At 48.2% G+C, this 23,054-nt stretch overlaps 1 protein-coding gene across 9 annotated transcripts in view; it reads left to right on the top strand.

Annotated features, from left to right (window-relative positions):
- Liprin-gamma (liprin protein kazrin) overlaps positions 1 to 23,054 on the top strand; it is a 166,140-nt gene that overhangs the window by 101,569 nt on the left and 41,517 nt on the right. The gene's annotated exons all lie outside the window — the stretch shown is intronic.

The raw sequence follows: 23,054 nt of genomic DNA, 5'->3' as shown, positions 1-23,054 counted from the left end.
GAGAGGGATTCACTTAACAGTAGTTTCAGTTTCACGTGTATTTTCTTGAAGGAGGGCCAATTTACCGCGGCAGCTGCAGCGTTAGAAAAAAGTTATGAATTGAAGGAGCACGTACAGATGAAGGTAAGTGCGGTGAAGGGCTCTACTATTGCAAGAAAAAAAATAAAGACTGCAATGGAGAAATCGAGATTTGCCTAAGGCGATGGTGAGTATAACCAAGGCATTAAAGGTAATGAACGCACGATCCCGGAATAGCTAAAGTAGGCGCTGCGAACGGCCGGTTAAAACTGCCCTAAAGGCACCGTCGAAAAGGTGGGAAAGGTGAGAGGCGACAGGACCGGCAGCTTCGTGTGCAGCACTCTAGAAGAGAAAGGACAGCTAGTTGAAAACTTGAGGTACTCGAACTCACTTATTTTAACTATAGTAGTAGCTGACAAGTATCGCTCCAGCAGCTGCAAGTCGTGTGATCGTCGTCACAAAGCACATAGATGGCACATGCATGGGGACGTCACCACATAGTGATCAACCTAGAAACGTAAGCTCGGTGTTTACATCAGGACAGATATCTCTTTAAACGGCATCAAACATGGGGTTTACAGCGTTTACGACGCGCACGCCTTGCGGCCTTGGATAGAATGTTGGATTGGATTGGCTGAAAAATAGCTCATGCGGAGTACGTATAACCGCTGAGGCCGTACCAGGCTGTCGGTCAGCAGCACACGTGCTTCCTATTTCACGCTTTCCAAAGCAGCTAGCCACGTCTGCGTTGTTGCCGTTATACACTGAGCAGACAAGGGAAGGCACAAGAGGGGCTCACACTCAGCTTGTGTAATGGAACGTTAGGAACTTGACCTTCATCATTTCTTAATTCCTCCAAATGTGTGTACTTTTCTTAACAAGTCCTGCTGCAATAAAAAGAGTCCATTTGCTGAAATCCGCGCCTTTCAGGCATGGATGTTTCTTACGAGTCTGTACTTTCTCCTACTTAAGGGAAAATAGCGCTAAAGACAGGGACAAGTGAAGAAAACAACAGGACAACTCACAACTGAAGGTTTATTCACAGGAAATAAGGAATATAAACAGCGCAATCAAACAAGATAACAAAGCAAACAAACGTGTAGCTATGTGGGATCGAGGAACCGAACTTCACTGTCTTGCAGGCAAACCGACGGGCTGCTAACGCACAATCTAGTTTTTTTTCTTCATATAGAACGCCTCCATGATCTCCCTAGTTAACTGCGTTGAGTGATTGTACAAAACATCACTGTGATGAAAAGAAGGGACGCAAGATTTGCAGTCTCTGACATGATCAACAAGATTCGTAGGTTTATTAGCCTACAATGTATTAGCATGCTCAGTTAGGCGCGTGTTAACACAACGACCCGCCTGGCCAATGTGTACTTGTCCGCAAGAAAAAGGAATTTTATAAACAACCCCTTGTATCAGTAACTCGCCCGTCTTGCCATCGTGTTGAACTGCCTTTCTCGCACTGTTTGGTGCGCACAAGAGTCTTCAGAGGTTATTGCGTGCAGTGATAGCAGTGATAACAGAGAAAGCTGTGTACCAGTAAACAAGCGTCATTCGTCGATAGAAAACCTCCCGCGGAGACCCAGTGCTTGCTGGTCCTGTCTGCCTCCCTGTACCATTGTATCGCTCTTGCTGCTGGCACGGACGGCTCCCTTTAAGCGTGGGCGCCGCTGACGTAACGTAACGTGACGTTAACGAAGTTTGGTCGCTCAACCTTGCGTTCACGCCGCGACGTTTCTGCTGCAGGCTGTATGACGGCGACGTACAAAGTTTAAACTAAAAATGAAAAATAAACACCACAGCACAAGCGGGCAGATGCTGGTGGCGGCAGGTCGCCAGTGAGGTGAGCTGTGCAATTACTCTCTCAAAACTACGTAACAAGAAAGCAAAGAAGGCCCGCTCGCTTCCCTGCCGACTTTTCGCTAAATGTCTTTAAACGAGAGAAGTCAGTATATATAAACTCAAAAACTTTCGCTCAGCACAAACTACGCCTCAAAGGGGGCTGCGAACAATGCCATGATAGGTCAGGGTGGCGAGCTCTTGTTCTCTCCTCTTCAACCTTTATTTGCTTGGAAAGTCACGCACATGCCTCCTGCAGCAAAACTGGCCCAAGACGTAACGAGCGAAATGCTGTTTGTGGGGTGAGGGAATGAGAAAGGCCGAGGAGGAGGGGGGGTGGCGGGTACCGTGTCTAAATGTTGCCGTCGTCGTCTCGGCCTTTCTTGTTTCTTGTTACACAATGGTCGTCGGCGCTTTAGAGACGACGTACTTGTCGAGCCTGGGGCCGACGTCCGTTTACAGAGAACGGCCGGATAAGAACCGCCGCTCCAATGCGGCGCCATGCCGCCCCAAGAAACGCGCGAATTGGGGCCAATTTGAACGCCTGTGGAGAAGCAGGGTTCTTTCTTGTAGCCGTGCCAATTCCTTTCTCCTTTTTTCTTTACATTTTCGTTCGTTCTACTTTCTTCACGCTGCATGCTGTGGCCTTCTCTTTCCCCTCTGAGCTCCCGCATCTGTCTTTCTTCGGTCCCATGCACTACCGTACTCGCTGGCGTTACGTCTGACCTTTCCAGTGTCCTCTTGTTTCTCTTTTCTTTTACATTCTGTCATTTCTTTCCTCGGAACGTATTTTATACAGTGCGGCCATATGGGCTCTTCTCTGCAGCTCCCTTCGTGTTCCTATAGCTGGTTTCTTTTCAGTAATTTTTCTTTCTTTTTTTTTTCACCCAAACGCGTTATCTGACTCTTCGAAAAGTCGGAAATGGTTTTGGCGCTTGTCACCCTGTCGGAACAGGTTTTCCGTTCGCTTTCCGCTTTCTCCGCCTATCTGTTCTTCCGTTTTTTTCGGTTCAAACTTAGCTCTGGCTAGTTTTCGGAGTCTTCACCGCGATGTTTCATCGAGCCGTTCTGAGCTCTTCGCTTGTGTGTGTGTGTTCTTCAGACCTTCGGGTGCGCCCAAGCGGTTGTAAGGTTATCTCCAGATGTCATTTCGTTCCAGGCCTTCGCAGCAGCGATATACGTATACAGTGCGTTACTTACTCGCTCTCCGACGCTGGAAGACGGCTCGAGATTGGCTCGGCTCGGATCGGTGTCTTCTTTTTTCTGGTTACCCGTCTTGCGTGGCGCGCAGCCATTCCTTTTGGTGTTCGCTTCAAACGTTCGTTGATTTTGATTCATATAAAGAGAGAAGAACGCCCGAGTGTACGCGCAGAGACGCCGGCTTCGCATCGCGTTTCGCTGTCACTCTTCCGCCGTTTCACGGAGTGCGTGTATTGTATTCCCCGTTTTTGTCGCTACAATCTCTCTTGAGAAGGGATCAGTGGAATTGTTTACCAAAATAGGAGACCGTTCCGTTATTGCGTTACGCCGATGCCGCTACGCCGAGATCTGAACGCGAGTCTTTGGAAACCTAATTTTCTCTGCTTTCAAATTTTTTGTTTGCTTTTCTTGGGCTCGAAACAAAAAAAAATATCTAGTGTCAAAATCCCCATCCTCCCTTTCCATTTCCTGTATAGAGCGGGACGGTGCCTTATCCCACGATGTCATGACATCAGCTTCTCTCATAAGGCGCGCTCGGCAGAGCGCAGCAGCACGGGAAGTCCATGCTGTATGATTACGACGGAAAACTCTAAAAAGAAGGAAAAGACAGTGTCAGCGGCGGAGACACGGCTGTGGGTGTCGGCAGTGTAAAAGGAAAAGCCATGGCCATGAGTGTCGACAATGTCAAAGGTAAAGCCATGGATATGAATGTCGACGGTGTCAGATAGAAAGACGTGGCTAAAAGTAGCTCCGACCTTTAGAAAGAGTAAATTTTAATCGAAAATTTGAAAAATCCGGAAGGGGCTTGGGCCCTGGGACGCTGCACTCCTTGTTTATTTGACCGCATTTATAGCGCGCTTGCTGGGGTGTTTTGGCAGGGTTCTTCCTTGATGCGGATTGTGGGGAAATCTCAGAGGTTTTTCTGGACGTCTGACAGACGATATGGAGATGCCCATTCCTGCAATATTAACGGCCGAATGCATTCTGGAATGCGGTTGACTTCCGCGTGAAGTATAGGTTTGCGCCCATTGACAATCCCAAGGGACATGTATGAAGCTGGGTAATGCTGGCAGCGCGGGCATGGCGGCTGTCAAAAGACCTATTTATGTCCTATTTATGTCATATATATCCTATTTATGTCACTCGCAGAGTGGGATGAGTGTCTTTCTATGGCTGTATTGCAACAGATCGCGACTCTTCGAGAGAAGACCCTGCTTCGAGAAGAGATTGTTGTTCGGATTTCATTGCGTTACTTTCACGTTCGACCGTAAATCTGAGAAATGGAGCAGGCGAGGTGCGCACGCCTCAATTTTTCTGCACCGTACTAAATAGTTACAGGCGAAACGTAACAGCGGGGGACGTTTCTTGTTTTAAAACCTCTATTCGTTCCTTTCACACCGCGATGACTGCGTCAAGAAGGAATTTCTGAGTTCCAAACTATAGTCGTCTTTCGTTGCCGCCGCGGAATTTCGCAACCGAGAATTCACTGCTGCCGCCCGCGACCAGTGAATGTGACAGAAGTTCATGGACTATGCGTTGGGAATTGCCGTCTGGTATAATCTGATCTAGACGGCCGCCGGTGGGATCTGTGGACATCGGGTTAGTGGGGTCGTCCAAGGTCTCTCTGGCATGGTATCTTGTCCGACGAAGCAGAGATGCGAAGTCGTCGGAAAAGAAAGTGCTTTATGTTAAGAGCTTACATTTTACGCTATTCAAGACGAAAGAGAGTGAGAGAGAAAGAGCTAATTCAGGTTATAGATGATCTGTTTAAATGGGCAAAATGTTCCCCACGTCCCTTCATTGTGCCGAGGTTCTTCACATGACGTGGCCGCGCGCGAAAGCCCGCGGATGGCCGTTCTGCGTGGGTGACACCTTCTCACGTGTGTGTTCACGTGAGTAGTGCGAGTGGCGCTCTTCACAGGTGGCATATCCGAGCACCTGGGAACAGGCCACCTGTTCGTTTACGCCCGTGGCCCGAAGTAAGCAGAGGAACGCAGTCCGACTGGCGCTCTGGCCCTTACTTTGCCGTTGGTTGCGCGGGCTGATGGTGATACAAAACATCTAGGGCTAGTGTGACCCAGCTGCGCAGGAGGCTGTTTATGTTGGCTCCGTGAGTAAAGAATTCGACCAGGCGTCCCGTCGAAGGGGAGGGTGTGGTACAGTCGCGACGAAAAAAAGATTAGCACTGTGACGCACCACCGCAGCGGCAGATAGCAACGCTCAGCGCTGCGGTTTTGAACATGCCGATAACAAAAGTGCTAGGCGTGTTCGCAAAGCATGGCGCTGCGCCAGCCGCACGGTGTGATTTTCGTCGCTCCGGTGACGTCATTGTGCTAATCTTTTTTCGTCGCGACTGTACACGTGCCACTGTCACATCCGGGGGGCGGGGGGGGGGGGGGAGGTGGAAAGGGAGGAGAATGAAATGGAAGACGTTTCTGAGAGAGTTTTGTTATTGTCATTATTAATGGACCCCTCCTCTATTGTCGCATCTCAAGATAACGCGACAGCCTTCTGACCACTTGCCTATGCAAATGCTATCGTACTGTCTCCGTAGCAGTGACGGCAGGCCAGGAGCGAGGCAGGCAGACTTGCGTGAAACGCGGAAGCTGTTTATCAGGGCGAACTCGCGCCCTCAAAAAGAAAACTGAATTCGGCGCCGGCGGTTGCACAGGCAAGTGCGCTTTGGCTGTCGTGGAAGATCGGAATAACGGCCGCTCTCTGCCGTCGGAAGTTTAAAGGTGACGGAAAACTTTCGCGATAAGCCGCCTGAAGCATATTTGACAGTCTGGAACATACTGAAACACTTTCGCACGGCTGCGAGCATTCCAGAGAAATCTCGTACCCTATCACGTGACAAAATGACAAGGCTGAGCCCTGGCGGCGGTAAACAAGGAACATAAGCGAGGAACAAAGAAAACAAAAAAAGTTCGGTGGCAGTACTCTCGGTAATTGCTCGACAGTACTGCATGGCTGCCATTTATGTTCAGTAGCTGTTTCTTGAACTGTATTGCCTCGTGGCCGTTCTTGTTAACTACTGTTGTGTTCCGAAATGCCTAGAAATGATTGAGCACAATAGGCACTCAAGGGCAAAGGCTTGAAATGCATTCTGGGTCTTGTATGCCCAATTTTGACCATATTTTACGTCCACAGTTCGCAGAACGTCTTTGTGTCTGCACTGCAGAGCTCACCTGCTGAACATTCCAGGTCCAATCTCACCAGGATAATAACGTTGAGACCACTGACGCCTTTAGAAGCGTGCACTGTGTATATGGCCGTGGGGACAGGAGCCTGTATAGGCCAAGGCCTACTGAAGTACAGACCTGCGCAGAAAGCACTGCTCCAGCGCTCATGTCTTAGTTCACGCATTTTGCCAGTATAGGATAGAAACATTACCGGCGATGTGGCGCTAATATGCCTCGTTTTTCGAGGAAGCCTGCCGCTAGTTCTTAAAAACAGGCTTATTGAATGAGGTATGAAGACGGCTACCTGCGGGAGAATAATACCAGCGTCGGCGGACATCAGAAAATAGGCGAATAAAGTTAACTTAAATCTTAGCTGGTTACTAATTTCTGATAATTAGTGTGGCCGGCCGTTAGTAATCGCCACATCGGTGTTTAGAATTTCGTAAAACGCAATTACCCTCTGCGCTGTGACCCAACAAACTTTGGCTCATCGTGCCAAAAAATACATGCGCTTTCGAAGAGTATGCAGACAAAGCAAACCCTCCAGTGCACGTAACAGTTTGAAGTAGCCAAATTTTGTCGCGCCACAGCGTTGAGGGTAACCGCGTTTTCGAAACTCTAAAGACTGATATGGTCCTTACGAACGAACGGCTACAGATCTATCATTGCAGCCAGCTGTCTGACTGTAATAGTTGGAAAGTTAATTATCAAATATTATTTAAGCGGCTAACTATAGTTAACATTATTAACGCGATAGCGTTACAGGCCTCCTTCACCATAAAGTCCGGTGTCGGCGTTGTGAGTGAGAAATAAAGAGGATGGCTCTGGCAGGTGGTCCCTATAGAGCAACCTAGGAGGCAGGTGGACCACCTAGGTCACGTGACTTTGCGGCGTCATTACAACCTGCCCACCGAATTGTGAGCAAACTGCCCATCGTGGCAGGTGGCAGTTCAGTTAATGATTTTTCACTCGGGAAAAGCAACCTAGCTGGGCCGCACAAGGCGCACCTTTGGGAGCACCTGCCATCGCAGGGCACCGTCAAAGCGTTCCCCATTAGTTTTCAATAGCAGTCTTAAATGCTCGATGCGAGCAATGGAAACGCTATAAAAGAAATAAAATGTGCTGCATATCGGAAGAACGGACCACTACCTTCAATATTTCCGCAACAGTATCTCACAGTTTTTAAATTTTCAAAACTTTGCCCACGAATGTTGGACATAGAAAAAAAAAAAAGGAGAGAGGAAAGTAGGAGAGAAACAAAGTGTGGGTGACCGGAAGGTGTCACCAACACTTGACACAGACATCGCTGTCAGGAAACGGACCAGACGACACAGCAGTGACGCACGCAGTGTTCACTTCCAAGTGTTGTTTATTTCGGGAAGGGTTTCGCATACACACACCACGAGTCGACTCGCTGGTTGAGAAGCCAAATTATGCGAAACTCGCCGCCTCCTCTCGCCTAACACCAGTCTTCTCCATGTCCGCAGCATATTATTTGTGGACGCATGCTATTTCATTTTTTTCTTCTGTCTAAAGCGAGACGGACTGGTAGTAATGCACCGATCACCTTCTCCGCGAGCTCCTTGAGCTTTCTTCGGATTTTATGAATCGCGGCATGATTTTGATGGTAGAAACTACATTCCTACAAGTCGCCCTTTCAGAGGCTCGCTCTGGACAACGGCCAAAATGACCTACGGAGAAAAATTAACCCATCACCTTAAAATACAATTATTATTACTCTTCTAAAAGCTACATATGACCATATCCTTTTATTGATGATGAATTCGTGCTGTATATATCGCCCATTCATATCCTGCAGCATTTTTACTATCGCACTCAACACAACAACCTGCAATGTGAGTGGTACATTCCAGGAGCCGGTTGCTGTCCGTAACTATATAGAGCGGACTGCTGTGTACAGGCGACAGCAAGCAGCACTGCAGAACATTCGGCCTTAAGCTTGATCTGTTAACCGGGGACGCAATGTCTCGTGGAGGGGATGGCCCGCGCGTAGGGTAGGCGTGCTCAGGGCGATTGTATGTGTACACACTAAGAAAGCCAAGCTGGGATGACTCGCCCAAAGAAATCTTATCGATATCAACACATTGTGAAGGGCCTTTTCGATTAGCCCATATCTTCTCGTTATATTTGCTCGTGACTATGATTCCACAAAACGATTGGTCGATTGTATTTTTTGTGTTCCTACTCACTAAGGCCACCGCTCCTGACAAACACTTTGAAAGGGTAGAGGTCATCGCTAAGATTTTCATGTTTGGTTCAAATAAACGCAGCAATCTATGGGGCATCTTAGAGTGCTTGGCTCTAGGGAACTCTTTATTTACGCAAAATGACTGGGCAAGACTCACTTCATTTGCAGATAGTATTCGCGCTTTACTTTTTTGTTCTTGTGCTGCGCTTTGATGACACACAAAAACAGCTGACACAACATCTCAACAGACATATAAATAAGATTCAAGCTCCGAAGAAAGCTAAAGCGCATGCGCGTAAACTAGTGACATTTGACATTTCGACGGTATTGCCCAGAGTCTGTAAAACTACCCCAAACGTGCCATACTCTCCAACTACGATTCATTCATTCATTCATTCATTCATTCATTCATTCATTCATTCATTCATTCATTCATTCATTCATAAGAAATATGCACAGTAAGAGGGTGGCGCCTCTAGGCGGCCTTTCGCGAAGGTATCTGATGTGATAGGTTGCAGTGCTGCAACCTATCACATCAGATAGGTTGCAAGGCAACCACACCGGCACCGCCAACGGGTGCGCCGGGGTTACTCGACGTGCTTGCGTCGCAGATCGTCGCGCCCCCTGTAGGTGCCACACCGTAGCTGTATTGCGCAACTCGCACTGCACCGCCCGACAGAGAGAGAAGACGATGATCATCGCTATCGTAGCGGAGAAGAAAGCACGGCAGCGAAGGACGACACACAGCGGGAATAAGCCTCCGAGGCGCCGCTGACGAGGCCGACGCTAGCAGCAGCAGCAGCAACCCGTGCCCGGGCGGCGGCATTGAGCCCGATCCATTTTATTGACGCGACGAGAGGAGCCTCATTAACAGCGTGTAACATCATCGGGCGTGTCATTTATTTCCGCGAGCCGCTGCCGACAGCTCTTTGGGCGCCGACAGCGCCGCCCCCTGCGGGTTACGGTTCCTGGCCTATAACAGCAAATAGGCTCCCCCGCGCCAATTCTTCGGTGCAGCAGTGCTGCGGCGAGACAAGTGTGGACTGGTTTTTGATGTGCTTGTCTTGCCTTGCACATTACTACAGTACACTTATTGTCTCTGTCTTCAGCATTGTGTCAGGATTGAGGTGAGGGTAGTGAGTGAGTGAGTGAGTGAGTGAGTGAGTGAGTGAGTGAGTGAGTGAGTGAGTGAGTGAGTGAGTGAGTGAGTGAGTGAGTGAGTGATTGTTGCCTCAGGTACTACTAGGCTCTTTGTCGATGTGACTGGAATTGCTCAAGAGTTCTGTATTTTGTACAGTATATCAATATTTTGAGTAGAGACTTCATTTTTAATAAAAAGTTCCACAAGTTTTTTCTTTTGCACAGAAGCTTGATGCCATAATTATTTGAAGGACTAACCGGCTTAGAGCCAGAATGTCAACGCGCATCTAATTTTCAAATAAACAAAGAGGGCGCATTTTTTGTTTGCTTTCTTATCTGAACAATAAGCTCTATTCGTTCCGTACACATTCAACGTAGTTGGTGGAGAGCGCAGGCCGGCGAAATTTCTTGACGTAAGCGTTTGTAAAACAAAGGCGATGTTTGTTCTAATCATCTCGCTGACGGACACGTCAGCGTCCACCTCAGCGCGCAGCTTGAGAGCTAGTCTTGTGTAGCTTTTGTCTCCACGGTCGTGCTTCTTACCTGCTGCTTACGCGTGACTACACGTATATACACGCACAAGTAAGTCTGGGGGTCTCGTGTTCCTCATCTGGGACGGCGCCGCGTCAGTTTACGAACACGCTTTCAACGACACAGACACGTACAGGTCACATTCACAACGCGTCACACAGGATAATAAACTTTCGTGCTGAGAGGCGGTCATCCCTTTTTGTGCACGATGCATCAGTGTTATGGACTAGACCGTTAAATCTTGCAACATTTGGCGCACGTTGGAAGTTCTCGACCCTGCAGCCCAGGTGGCGTCAAATGGCCATATACTCTTTTAAATGCCTGCGCATAGGTTGAAATGGTGACGTACACGTCAATTCTCGCCTAATCCCGTTTAAAGCGTTTAAAGCGCACTTCCTCATCGCTGTGTCCCCGTGCTCTGGCCGGTTTCATCTTGGGCATTATTAATCGACTCTGCGAGATCAAGCGAAACGATCTTTAGCCGAGGCTTTGATGCGGAAATGATGCACGCAAATATGCCTCGGGAACAAGGATCGGGGCTCGCGCGCGTCTAAATAATGGGGCGTCCGAGCACAGTCGCTTCCTATAGTGCGCGTGTCGCGAGCCTGGAGCTCCCCTGTACGGCACTATCCGGACCGCCAAGGACGGGCTCCCGACGGATCGGCTTTTTGGCCCGTAATAAATTTATATAGGGTGCCGGCTCAGAGGGGGCGGCGTTGTACGAGAGACCCACCGCCGAACAGGACGAAGCTGATAGGCTGGAAGAGAAGGGCGGGGTAGGAGGAGACGTGATCCAAGCACACACGATGCTATGGCGGGCCACCCTCACAGTGTCCCCGACCGGGTGTGCCGGGATCAAAGCGGCGTCGGGGAGAGCTCGCGACCGAGGCTACGAGGAAACAGGGAATGAGCAAACATGGTCCTCCTATAGAGGGACAAGAGGCGAAGACAGCGACGGCCGGGGGCTTGCACACTTCCAACAATAGACACCTGCCTCCTTCCCTCTGATTGCTTTTCTTTTTTTTGTTGTTGTATCCTCTCGCTTTCTCTTTGTACTTTTGGTTTGCTCGGTGTTTCGTGCGGTGTGTTCCCCTATTACGGAAGTGCTGCCCAGGAAGCAGCTCTGTCCCCTTCCTTCTTACGCGCTCTTCTTTCTGGGCGGCTGTTGTCGTCGAGGCTGCGGTCGTGTCATCTTTCGCCGCTTATGAACACTTGTGCCGCGAGAAAACGGTGCCGATTATTGGGTCTTCGAGTTGGTATTGTTTTCCTTAGAGTGACTTGTATGTGTACATGCTTGGTTACACTATCAGATTTGTTGAGTGAGACACGTTGAACGTTGTGATTGTTTCTTTCCCTTTGTCTTCCAAAGGCTTTTTTTTTTTTGGCCTGTAACATCACCTAACGCTCAAGGCGCCTTCACTAACGCCTGACTTTACTAACGCCTACTAACGCCATTACTGAAGCGCCATCTTGTGTGTCTGGCAAGAACAACGGGGTATCCGCGCTCCATTCTTATGCATGCTTCTTGCACAGGAGGGCGCCCATACGCTGAGTTCGATAATAAGGTCCCTGTCAGGGGCGTTAGAGTTCGACGCTGCGACGCGAGTTTCCGCTATCGTACTTTTTCGAGTCCTTACTTTCAGTTGGTTTCGAACATGAGAACAGTCGTATCTTACTTATTCCTCTTTTCTGTTGTATTCATTGAACCCGAATGTGCAATCATTGGCGGCGTGGGCAGAGCATTATTTTTCTTGTTTGCTTTGTATCGCCCACACCAACGAATGTTATCTCCACTGCATCGTAATTGGATATTCCGCCTCCTCTTCTGGGCATATCCAGAAATAGAAACAGCAGGCCGTTCGTAGGTCTTTGTAAACTGTTCGTCCGCTTGCCTTCCTTGCTCAACAGTCCGTGACCGACGACCGAGGTCTCTTCTCTCTTTCCAACGTTCTTTTTCATCATCTCGCTGTCTGTGCGGGTTGCATAAACACTAGACGCGTGTGCGAAGCCGGCTTGCATGCATCCCATTGTGTTACCTCTCCGCGTTGACCTTTGTCACCCGCCCCTCCTCTCACAGCTCTCTGCTTTCACTCGTTGGTTTCCCGCACTGCGCGGAAATACAGACAATCCCACCCGCAACTACCCTCTCCCAGGGTGACCTGTCTGTGCTTTCTCGTAACGTACTGTTTTCTTCTTTACATTTTTTTATTTTCTGTTTAATCACGGACTCTTTTAGAGAACAGTACACTCGCGGAAGTTCCTGTCTCTTTCGGCGTGTCAACCGGGCGGAGCAGAACCCGCGGCAGCGGGAAAGAAAATAATTCTCTTCCCATGCCCCGCGAGCGGCGCTGGCGGCGGCTTTGACGCCCCGCCTCTCAGAAAGAGCGCACGTACAGACACACACAGACCGACGGCTTCCGCTCTTGGTCTTCCTTATTTGCGGAAAGGGCCTCGTACAGGCTATATAGTAGCTGCCGCACTTGCCACCTCACCGCGCTTGCGAAGTCGTTTGGGCTTCGTCGCCGTACTGTGGCGCCACCTAGGCTGGCTTTGATCTCGCGGGATCCTCGCTACGCCGTACGTGATTGGAAGTTGAAAGGCGGGTCCCGTTCGACTGCTGCTGGTGATGATGTTTTTTGCTGCAACCGCCGCTGAAAGACTCTTCTCGCCGTCGAGCGATTCAGGTTCTGTTCGCGCTTCTGTTGGAATCCGAAACTAAAGAAAGAAGAGCGCGAAACCGTTCGAAACGCTGCCGAAACGCTTGCAGGATTAGGGAGGAACAAATTGGTCTTGAATGATGGATGTCACGTTTAACCGGTGCGTGGAGAGGGGCTTACAGAGGAGAGCATGGTTAGAATGGTGTTTTGAGGGAGAGGGGAAAACGTTTTGTCAGCTTCATTTTATTAGAGAGCATTAGCCATATATAGGCGTTGACGTACTAGCCTATACGTATACCTGGTCACCGCCACGCGTGCCCAGCAGGCGTAGTTTATAAATCCGGCCTACGTCTACGCTAATACTTCTCCGCTTATCTAATCTTATCTATTACTTGACTGTACGGCGATTAAAAATAACGATCAGGTTGGAAGTGGAAGCAGAGCGTGGAAATCGCTGCAAGGTGATGCAACTTACAAGTACTGACTGGAAAAGGAACTGCAGACTATGAAGAGAATAATTCTTAAATACTTCCGAGTGCCGCTCTCATTACCAGCCTAGTATTTAGCGCAGGTGCTTATTTGTTTTCAGGAACGGCGCACCATAAAGTAGGAAGGCAAGGAAGCAACCACTCATGATTTAGAAGATTACGATAAAAATTGGGCTGGACACTTAAGCTCCGCCTTACTAGGGTATGACGCGATAGCATAATATGGCAATTCCCATATATGCAGAAAGTCATTCTGTACTTTGCATTCATAAATCCTTGGGTGTCCTCATTACTTTGCAATCATAGATCCTTGGGTGTCCTCAAAACCCACCTCGCGTAGTGGTGCCACTGCCCTGTGATGGCAGGTGCTCCCAGTGGTCGGCCTTGTGCAGCCTAAGTTGCTCTTACCGAACGACCAGTCATTAACGGCCAGTTTGGTCACTATCCGGTGGGTAGGTTGTGATGACGCCGTAAGGTCACGTGACCTATAGGTAGCCCACCTTCCTCCCTATAGGTCACGTGACCTATAGGTGGCCCACCTCTCTCCCATAGGTTGCTGTCCGGGGACCACCTGCAAGAGCCGAGCCCGTGATTTCTCGTTCACAACGCCGGCATTGGATGTTCTAGTGACAGGGGCCTGTAACGCTACCGCGTTAACAGTCGTCGGGTTCTGAGAGTAGATAGTTATTGCGGAGGGCGCAAAAAAGGGTTAGCGCAGAATCACAGACTGGACAGCGGAGGCGTTCTATCTTGGCAAACAGACCGGGAAGCGATGGTAGGAGAAGATAGATCGAAATTCAGAGCACGCACCAGCGCGTTTGCATTTTTGCGAGCGTTTTTATCTTTGTTTTTCTCACGCTGTGCGCCTCAGTACCAACTTAAGAACTGCCCTGCCCTAAAATAGGATACTACGCCGCGCGTAAGTTGATCAGACGTTTGATAAGGAGCGCGAACAACATGTGAGGAGAACGTGAAGAATAAGAATCCTTCCTCTTAGGGGCGCACGGAACCTATTTTGGTTCAGCTTATTCAGCAGCTTATTTTTGTGTAGCTTCCTCCTTGTTATAAATGAGTTAGCATTAGAAGGCCCACCGTAAAGAAAAAGTGTCAGGCGTAGTGTTGTGTACACAACCTGCCAATCGCCTACCACTTGCTACGTTGGCAGGTGGCAATGTGTAGAGAGGGAAATCCTTGTCTACACTTGTAGGGGGAGAGACCGGAAGGTGGCTACCTGCCATGGGAAGAAGTGGCAAGAGGGTGGCTACCGGAGAGGGACGGAAGAGACTCTGACGCGGGCGGAGGAATGAGCAACTTGAGCGTGCTGACCCAACACCCTCTCAATGCTAAGGCCTCTCCACCGGCCGCGTGACGTCACGCCAAGGGACCGTGCAGGCCCCGCGCTCCGCGATTTCAGCGCGCCGCGCCCGTCTGCACTATTCGGGTACTGCCGTACGTAGCTGCCTTATAAGTGATTCCTTCATTTTCATTTTTGTCGTTGCTGCAGAAAAGAAATTCGCTAGTTTGTGCGCGCCTTAGGCTATCATTTTATCTGCTTTATATATTTTTTTTATTGCAGAACACCTTATTGTCAAGAAAGTTCGAGCTGCTAATACAGTTTTTTATAATAAACAATTTAGTATACGGCCGCCAATTTCGCATTATTGGTCATTATAATAAAAAATTGATTAGTTAATTTCAATTAATCATCTAATTATTAGGTTCTATCACGTACATGATGTCTGCCGTGCGGTAAAATCCATCCGCACAGACCGCACATGCGTATATCTAGTTGTTAAAGTAGAAGTTCGTGAACATTGAAAAAAAAAAACACCGTCTACTGCGCATTGTGTTAGTTTTATTCTGTATTGTGTTTTGCTTAAAGCTTTCACACACAGCAATAATGACACTCACAATAATGTTGCGCTGTTGAGTATTTGTACAGCTAATCTGACCCTTACAATAAAAAACGACGAGACACCAGCAATGAAGTGTGCGCAAAGCATTTTTATTGCTTGGGAATAAAACTTACTTCTTCTTAAGCGTTGCTGCTTTCCGGGCTGCGGCCTTCTGCTGCGCATTGTCTTGTATGGCATCATTTCTTAGTTTGCAAAAGTTGTTTAGAACAACGTTGGTTGCAACGCGTACTACCAAGCGCAGGAGAGTTTGTGCAGTGTGGCCATTTTCACATGTCTCAATGTCGTGTTCGTCCAGGAGGGAAATCGTCTGTGAAATCACGACACCACGTTGATTTCTACAGGAGAGAAAATCTTCCGCGGTTGCTCCAAAAGACAACTTCTCTGCAACTAGTTTAGTCATCAGTACCATGTGAACTGTGCATGGCTGGGGAAACTTCAGCCCTCCTCTCGACAGGTTAGCTATCATGGCAGTATTTTCCGCTTCGATCTCTCGATTTTCAATCACCAATGTGCTGAAGCAAGCAGAACATGAAAGCTTCTTTAAAGCAGCATGAGCAGCGTATCCTGCAATGTAGACAATAGCATCCATGTCAGAGTGGGCGTGTGTAATATCGTCGTCGCTGACAGCCACAGAAAAGTTGCATGGGACAAGATCCTCACTTACGTCTTCAAACTCTGTTTCCTCGCGTGGAAATGTCAAAAGTTTTTGAAGACGAAGCTTCTTCTCACATTCGTAGAGCTGACGCACGGAAATGTGGTACTGTGATCCTGCCAGCTGGCGGTAACGGCCGAACCGGTCTTCTAGCGCATCCGTCTGAAATTTGCCCAGCAGTACGTACTTGAAGTGAAGTTCTTCTAAGCAGTAGCGCGAGAGTTCTACCAGAGAATAGCATGTCAGTCGCAAAGCACTGTGAGTCTCTTTCGTCAGCGAGCCACTGGTGATGTTTATTCTTGCCCAAGCGTCCAACCAGTCCACAACGCCGCTCAGGAAAGCTAACTGTGTGTCATCAACAGACCTTACAGGGTCTTGCATGCTGTCCCTTAGCCTCTGGCCTTCGCAAGGGGTCTTAACATTGACTATTTGCCACCATGTGAGGATAACGTCAATGAAAAGAGCAGTCGACTCAGCTTGAGGAATCTTGAACGCGGAACCATGTGTCCTGAGGGCATTTGAAACAAACTGATTAATGACGTCGAGAGCGAGCTTTACATTTTGCCGCCCCATTGAGGTTGGATTCACGGCTTTTGCGTTCAGTCTGTAAGCAGCCTTCACAAGCGACGTCTTCTCTGAAGAATAAAGCTGCCGCACAGCTGCGAAAGAAGCAGCTTTCATACGAGGAGGCCCTTCGGGCATTGCTCCACTCAAGTCCATTTCAGGGAAATAGAGGCATGTTCCAGGGTTTTTCTGGTTAATCCAATTGTTCCTAATGCACTTCAAGAGATGCACAGGATCGACCACGTAGAAAAGAGGGCGAGCGTTATCGGCTGGATGGGGATAGACAATGCTCACCTGAGGACTTGTAGCAAATAACGACATCATCTTGCGGTTCAGAGCATTGTTGTCCGTTATCACAGCGATAATTTTGAGCCCCATTTTCTCAACATTAATGATTATGTTCTTAGCATGCTCGTGCAAAATTTCTGCGCTCAGTTTGCTCACAGGTAATATGTGAATGACGTCCTTGTTTGCAGAAAGGAGTGATTGTACCATGAACACATGGGCTGTTGTTGCTGGTTCCGTTGAATGAACCGACGATCCTACTATTGTGCCCCCTTTGTAGTCGAAGTATGGTTTTATGTGGATCTCATCGATCATCAGGGTCACTGTCTTCTCGTGGTCTTTCATTGATTTGACTCGTTCTCGGATGTAGGAGAGACAGTGCGGTTGATTTTGCTCCACAAGAGGGTCAGCTTTGTAATTTGAGCAAACACGGCGCAGTGTGGAAGGATGGGGCAGAATGATTCTTGATGCAGCTCTTGTGAAGTGATATGCGTGAGGAGAAATTGAATTCAAAATACTGGCGAATACCAGCAGCTCTGCGCTATACACATGCTGTTTCGCGAGGAGAAGCTCTATCTGCTCAACCAGAAATTTCAGCAAAGAAGACTGTTCTTTCGTCGTATCACTGTCCTCAATGAGGTCTGCAAGCAGTGAACCGACAAACTGCAATACTTTAGTATGTTTCGACTCTTTCGTCACCTCAGGTATATTATGCAAGCCTATCTCGAGTTCTTCTAGCAGCAAGGACAGGCTGGAGGTGTCGCATACTTGAGCTGGCAGAATCCTGCCTGAAGGAAGCGACAGAAGCTTCACTCCATTCAAGAAAACAGAAAGTGACAGATCAGGGAGAACTACCAAGGCGCATTTCACATTAGGTGAAGGATCATTCTCGATGAGAAGGAACCTAACGCACTGCTCATCGACAGAAACGGTCCAGAATTTCGTGTTGCAGATTCCAGGCAACTTAGATTTGAACTCCTCGTAAGATGAAACTTTGTTTCTTTTCTGTTCAAGCTCATTAGACTGAAGTGACTTCCTCATAGCCTCCTGCAAAGCAGCGTTTTCCCTTCTTGCTTTTTTCGTCTCTGGCGATTCACTCCGTCCAGGCGTTGAGGACAAGTATTTTGGGCAGTTTGGAAAAACAGAAGGCGCAGCATCAATCTTCAACTGTAGCCTGTCACGCTTCACCTCTATTATTTTCCCTGTCAGTTCATCTTGGTGTGACAACGTCGTAATGAAGTCGCCTGCGTGGAAGTGCAGTTCACACACCTGCACGAGAAAATGAAGCAAGGCCATTCGCCATGACTCTCCATTGCCTAAAACACTAAGTAAAAAGAGTCTGAATAGTGAACAGCTTTTACATATTTACACAGCTTTTACACAAGCCTTATGCACATCCACAGAACTAAATGCTTCCTGGACAATTCATACATAAGTGTAAGAAGTGATATCATTGCCTACAAAGACAGCATGCCTTTCCGGGAGCGACAGCTCACAACTAAGATAATTACCAGCGCCTATTAAGCAATATTTCAGAGTCTTACCCTCGAATGCTCTGTAGGTGTGAAATCCTTCCGTGGAATGGCTCGCAACCAGGCTTTTCTTCGTACTTCGTCTCTTGGGAAGCAATAAACACGTACTTTGGGACCATTCTGGTAGTTCCCGCGGCACCCGGGAACACAGCACCGGCCCATGTTTCACGAAGTTGCACTCGCTACACGGCAGGCAATCAGTTTCCCATTCGTGCGCTAGCACAGGTACGCACGCCACACAAGAAACGGCCACACGAAACAGACACAGCCGTGCGAGGAGCGAACGGAAATGCACCCAACGCCAGGCTGAAAGACTCAAGCAGCAGCTAGACGCTCACTGCAAGACTGCGTTCGTGTCTGTGCTTGCCCGGGCAAGCGCGAGCACATCGAGGGAGACAACCGAGCGGAGCGGAGCCGCGCTTGGTGAGCAGCCTGACCGGACACTTGGCGTGACGTAGCGCGTGTGGAAAGGAGGGCCTGGAGAGGCCTGAAGAAAGTATTTAGAGGGTGTTGGCTGACCACGGGAACAGTTCGACGGGTGGCTGCTGTGGAGAAGGTGCAATCAGCCGCCAGTGCAATCAGCTTTCGCTGATTTATGCACTAAGCCAGCAACCTTAGCTCTTCAAACAAGGATAATACTTAATACTAACGCGTTGTCATCGCATAATGATAATTAGGCGCCCCCGTACTTTTTAATTCTTTAGTTTTACATGAATCCTGGGAAAATTGTCGCGTTCAATCCCTGTTCTGTTTATTAATACAAATCTCCTCTTAAAAAAAAAGACATGTAATGACTGTTTTGAGAAACTTTAGTGACTTTTGACATTAGGCTGATATGCCTTTCTCATGACTTCCTGGTGCCTTTTCCTGATGCATTTCTGATTGTTTTTTTTTTAAAACGAATTGGCCACCGTTGTTCTAGTGTGTTCCTAATGAATGCTACTCTGATTACTGGTTCTTGACTCTGATGTCTTGCTGGCCGTTGCAACAAGGCGCGTTAATGAAAAATTAAAAACAACATACAAAATCCGCAATACAAAATGGCGTACAAAATCCGACCTTATGCTCAAGTCCAGCTTACTCGGACAAAAATTTTGAAAATTGGAAAAATGTAAGAAACATTTACTGTAATATTGAAGGTAATGGTCCGTTCTTCTGATATGTGCAAAATATTTCTTTTAAAGTGTTTCCATCGGTCGTATCGAACAATTAAGACTCCCATAGAGAAACAATGGGGAACGCTTTTGACGATAGCAAAAACGTTAATAGAAAAAAAAATTCAAGACCGCCGTCGGGTGATCTGCAGATGTGTTGATTCTTATAGTGAAACCTGACATTACATGAAAGAAGTGCGTTAATAAATGGTTTTCCTCTCAATAATGCTTTTGTCCAGAATTGCTGGGTATGACTTGGTGAGGGTGTTTAGGGTGGAGAAAGGCGGTAACTGAAGGGTACAGAGAGAGAGAGAGAGAGAGAGAACCTTTATTGAGGCCTCTTAAGAGATTGGCGGTTCAGTCTTCGTCTTCATCGCTGTCGACGCTTGACCTCTTTCAGCAAGGTTGGGCCCCTATTCCAGGGCTCCACTGAGCCTAGTGCTTCGCTTGCGTGCTGCACTAGTGCCCTCTGGGCAGTGAGCTCGCAGCTGGCGAGCCGGCTCTCCCATGCTCCGCACGCGGGGTTTTGTGTTGGTGGAATGCGTAGTTGCGTTCGCACTCTCAGGTGATATGGCATAGGGATATGGCATAGAGTGGGGTTGCCCCGCACCACGGGAATGTGTCCCTGAATTGTGTAGGATACATTTTGTATAGCATGTGTAAGTTAAAGAAAGTTCCCGTTTGCAGCATCCGCCAACTAGCTGCTTCTTGCTGCGTTAGAGACTTATGCGGAGGAGAGTATCTAATCCTCCTTCCTCTGTGGAAATTCAATATCTCCGAATATCCGATCTCAACGGTATAGTGGTGACCCAGGGTTTGTGGCTGCTCAGCTCGGTACGTGATCTCGCGAGTTAAGCTATCCGCCTTTTCGTTACCTAGAAAATAGTGCCATTGTTATACGAGGTTCCTGCCCGGTATCATACCTCTACAGAAAGCGGACTGTGTAGCAAAAAAAAAAAATGGGTACATGCAGCCGCGGTACCCCATTAAGCTGACCCTTTCTAAACCATCTAGACGCGATCGGTTAAGTTTTGGAGGAGTAAGCTTATCACAATCTCGAGGCTAGCCAGCACAGAAAGAGAATCTGCGGCGCTTGTGTGGAGATCTTTTAAGGGGAGCTGTGCCGCGTTTTACTGCCGCGGCCTACTCTTCGTCTCATGGGGGAAGTCGTCGTGGTTTCTGGGTGGCTCTGCTCGCTCATCGCCTGGACCCAGTGTGGGACTCTGAGCGCGCGAGCTGAGGATCGTAAAAAGAGCGTAAAACGGCGAAAATAGGTCAATCGTGCGTGTCGCGCTGGCCGATTGCACGCCACGGGACGCGCTCCATCGAGTCATTGCCGGAATTTACGGTCCGGTCCTCGACTATACTTGGCGGCGAGCTTTTCTTGCCTATGGGCTTTGTGGAGACACTGCAGGGCGCCTAGCTTCGTTGGGTAAAGAAACAGCCGTTTTTTTATTGTTTCTTCTCGCTTCTTTTGATCGAAGACGAGATTGTTCCTTCCATCTACGTAAGTAACCTCTGTTGAAGCAACAAGAGAGATAAGGTATGCGCAGTGCTACCGTTTATGGTGACGCGTATTACCGTGGCGAAAACATTTAGCTTCACGCACTCGCCTTGATCACCATGAGAATCAGTCGTGAAGTCAATGAAAATCGTAACGATTTACTCCTACGATCCCTCACTTACTGATATTAACAGTGGGAATTCCAAGCTTGTGCGATATGAACTGCACAATGATGCTGAACTGGGCAAGTTGGAGAGCAAGCATGTTTGGAAAAAAACAGCGCGAAAAAAGAACGGTACGGAAGCAAGGGAACACGGGCTTGTGCGATATTTGGCCGTTTACTTGTCCTGGCCCTCTTTAGCTCTTGTCATAGTTGGTACCCTGAATTCACAAGTACAGCCAATGGCGCAATCGTGGAATTAGGCGAACCTGCTCCTTATTTTCTAACAATACATTTACGTGTTCATTTTATGGCGTTATGGCTTTATGGGGGTTTAACGTCCCAAAGCGACTCAGGCTATGAGAGACGCCGTAGTGAAGGTCTCCGGAAATTTCGACCACCTGGGGTTCTTTAACGTGCACTGACATCGCACAGTACACGGGCCTCCAGCATTTCGCCTCCACTGAAATTCGACCGCCGCGGCTAGGATCGAACCCGCGTCTTTCAGGTTAGCAGCCGAACGCCATAACCACTCGGCCACCGCGGTGGCACATGTTCATTTTAGTGGCTATTTGTAATTGGTCAACCTCGCCTCGGTCGTCAGGCTGTGATTTAATCCCCGATTAATAATCAATCGGGGAATTAATTGTTGCAAAATGCGGTTCCTGGTGCTCCACTTTTCAAGTGGAAAAGTGTCCTGCCTCCCTTAGTTTAACCTATATGGCCCACATAATGCCTGTCTGTCATGCGCGATTCATTCTCAGTTATTTCATTGTTTTAATTAACTGCACAGCTATGGTGACATTTCACTGGCTGCTTAGATTAAAGAAAACTGCGAAGTTTTCCTTATCCTCGGGGACAAAGAAACGTGGGTCACGTGATTTTAGACCACAGATAATCGAGAGGGCCTATTTTTCGTTAATCACGAACTGGCCGTGGTGGCGCAGCGGTTGAGATACGAGGACGATAAAGATCCCGGCCACGGGTGGAACATTTCGATAGAGGCGAAATCAAGCAGTGCTAAAACCGGGGTCAGTTGGTTCTGCATCTTGGTTTGCTGCGCGCTTAACACAAACTGAGATAGTCTTAATCGCGCACCATCGCGACCACAATCCGAACACATCATGCGCTGGAAATGTATTAAAAGCAAGTGTTACACGTCTAATAAACGGTTGTGAGTCTGCGCCTCGTATGTACTTGTCTGTTTCTTCGTGCGTCTTATCGTCAGTAGTGTTTTGTAGTAGGGCGCAGTAAACAAGGGGAGGCGAAATGCAAATAGCGACAGTGTGTTGTGCGATGTCAGCGCATGTTAAGCCATCCCAGGCGGTCGAATTAATTCGGAGCCGTCCACTATACGTCGTCCCTCCTGGATCGTGTGCAGTTTTGGGACGATTAACCGCAGGTACCGCTACCATTGCACGGCTCATGTGACCCTTATAGCTCAGTATGACATGAATAACGTTCTCATCGGCCCAGAATTAAGTGCGGCAATTGTCATTTTGCACAGTGACGCTGACGTCACTGGCTCCAGGGGCTCTGTCTTGCGTAGTTATCACTGCTGAATGATACTGGGACTGCACTGTTTCTCTATTGCTAGTGATATGCTCAGTTGCGTATGATAGTATGTCCAACATTCTTGGCCAAAAATTTTGAATATTGGAAAACTGTAACGTACTCATATGAAAATATGGTAATGATCCATTCTTATGAAATGCCGAAAAATCTTTTTTTTTGTAGTGTTTCCATCGCCGGCATCCAGCAGTTAAGGCTGGCATAGAAAATTGATGGCAACGCTTTCGACGATAGCAAAAACGTCAATAGCAAAAAAAAAAAAAATGCGAGCCTGCCGACGGGAGATCTGCGGATATATTGATTGATACAGTGAAACCTTACAAGATATGGAAAAAATTATGTTCATAAACTTTTTCCCGTTAAAAAAAAAGGCGTTTGTCCAGAGTTGTTGGGTACGCATGCGTGCACCAGCTCTTAAGAGCAACGATATAAACTGAACTCT

This window comes from Amblyomma americanum, chromosome 2 (assembly GCF_052857255.1).
Source record: "Amblyomma americanum isolate KBUSLIRL-KWMA chromosome 2, ASM5285725v1, whole genome shotgun sequence".
NCBI classification, from domain to species: Eukaryota; Metazoa; Arthropoda; class Arachnida; order Ixodida; family Ixodidae; genus Amblyomma; species Amblyomma americanum.
Note: the sequence above shows the minus strand (reverse complement) of the source record. Positions and strands in the feature narration are given on the sequence as shown.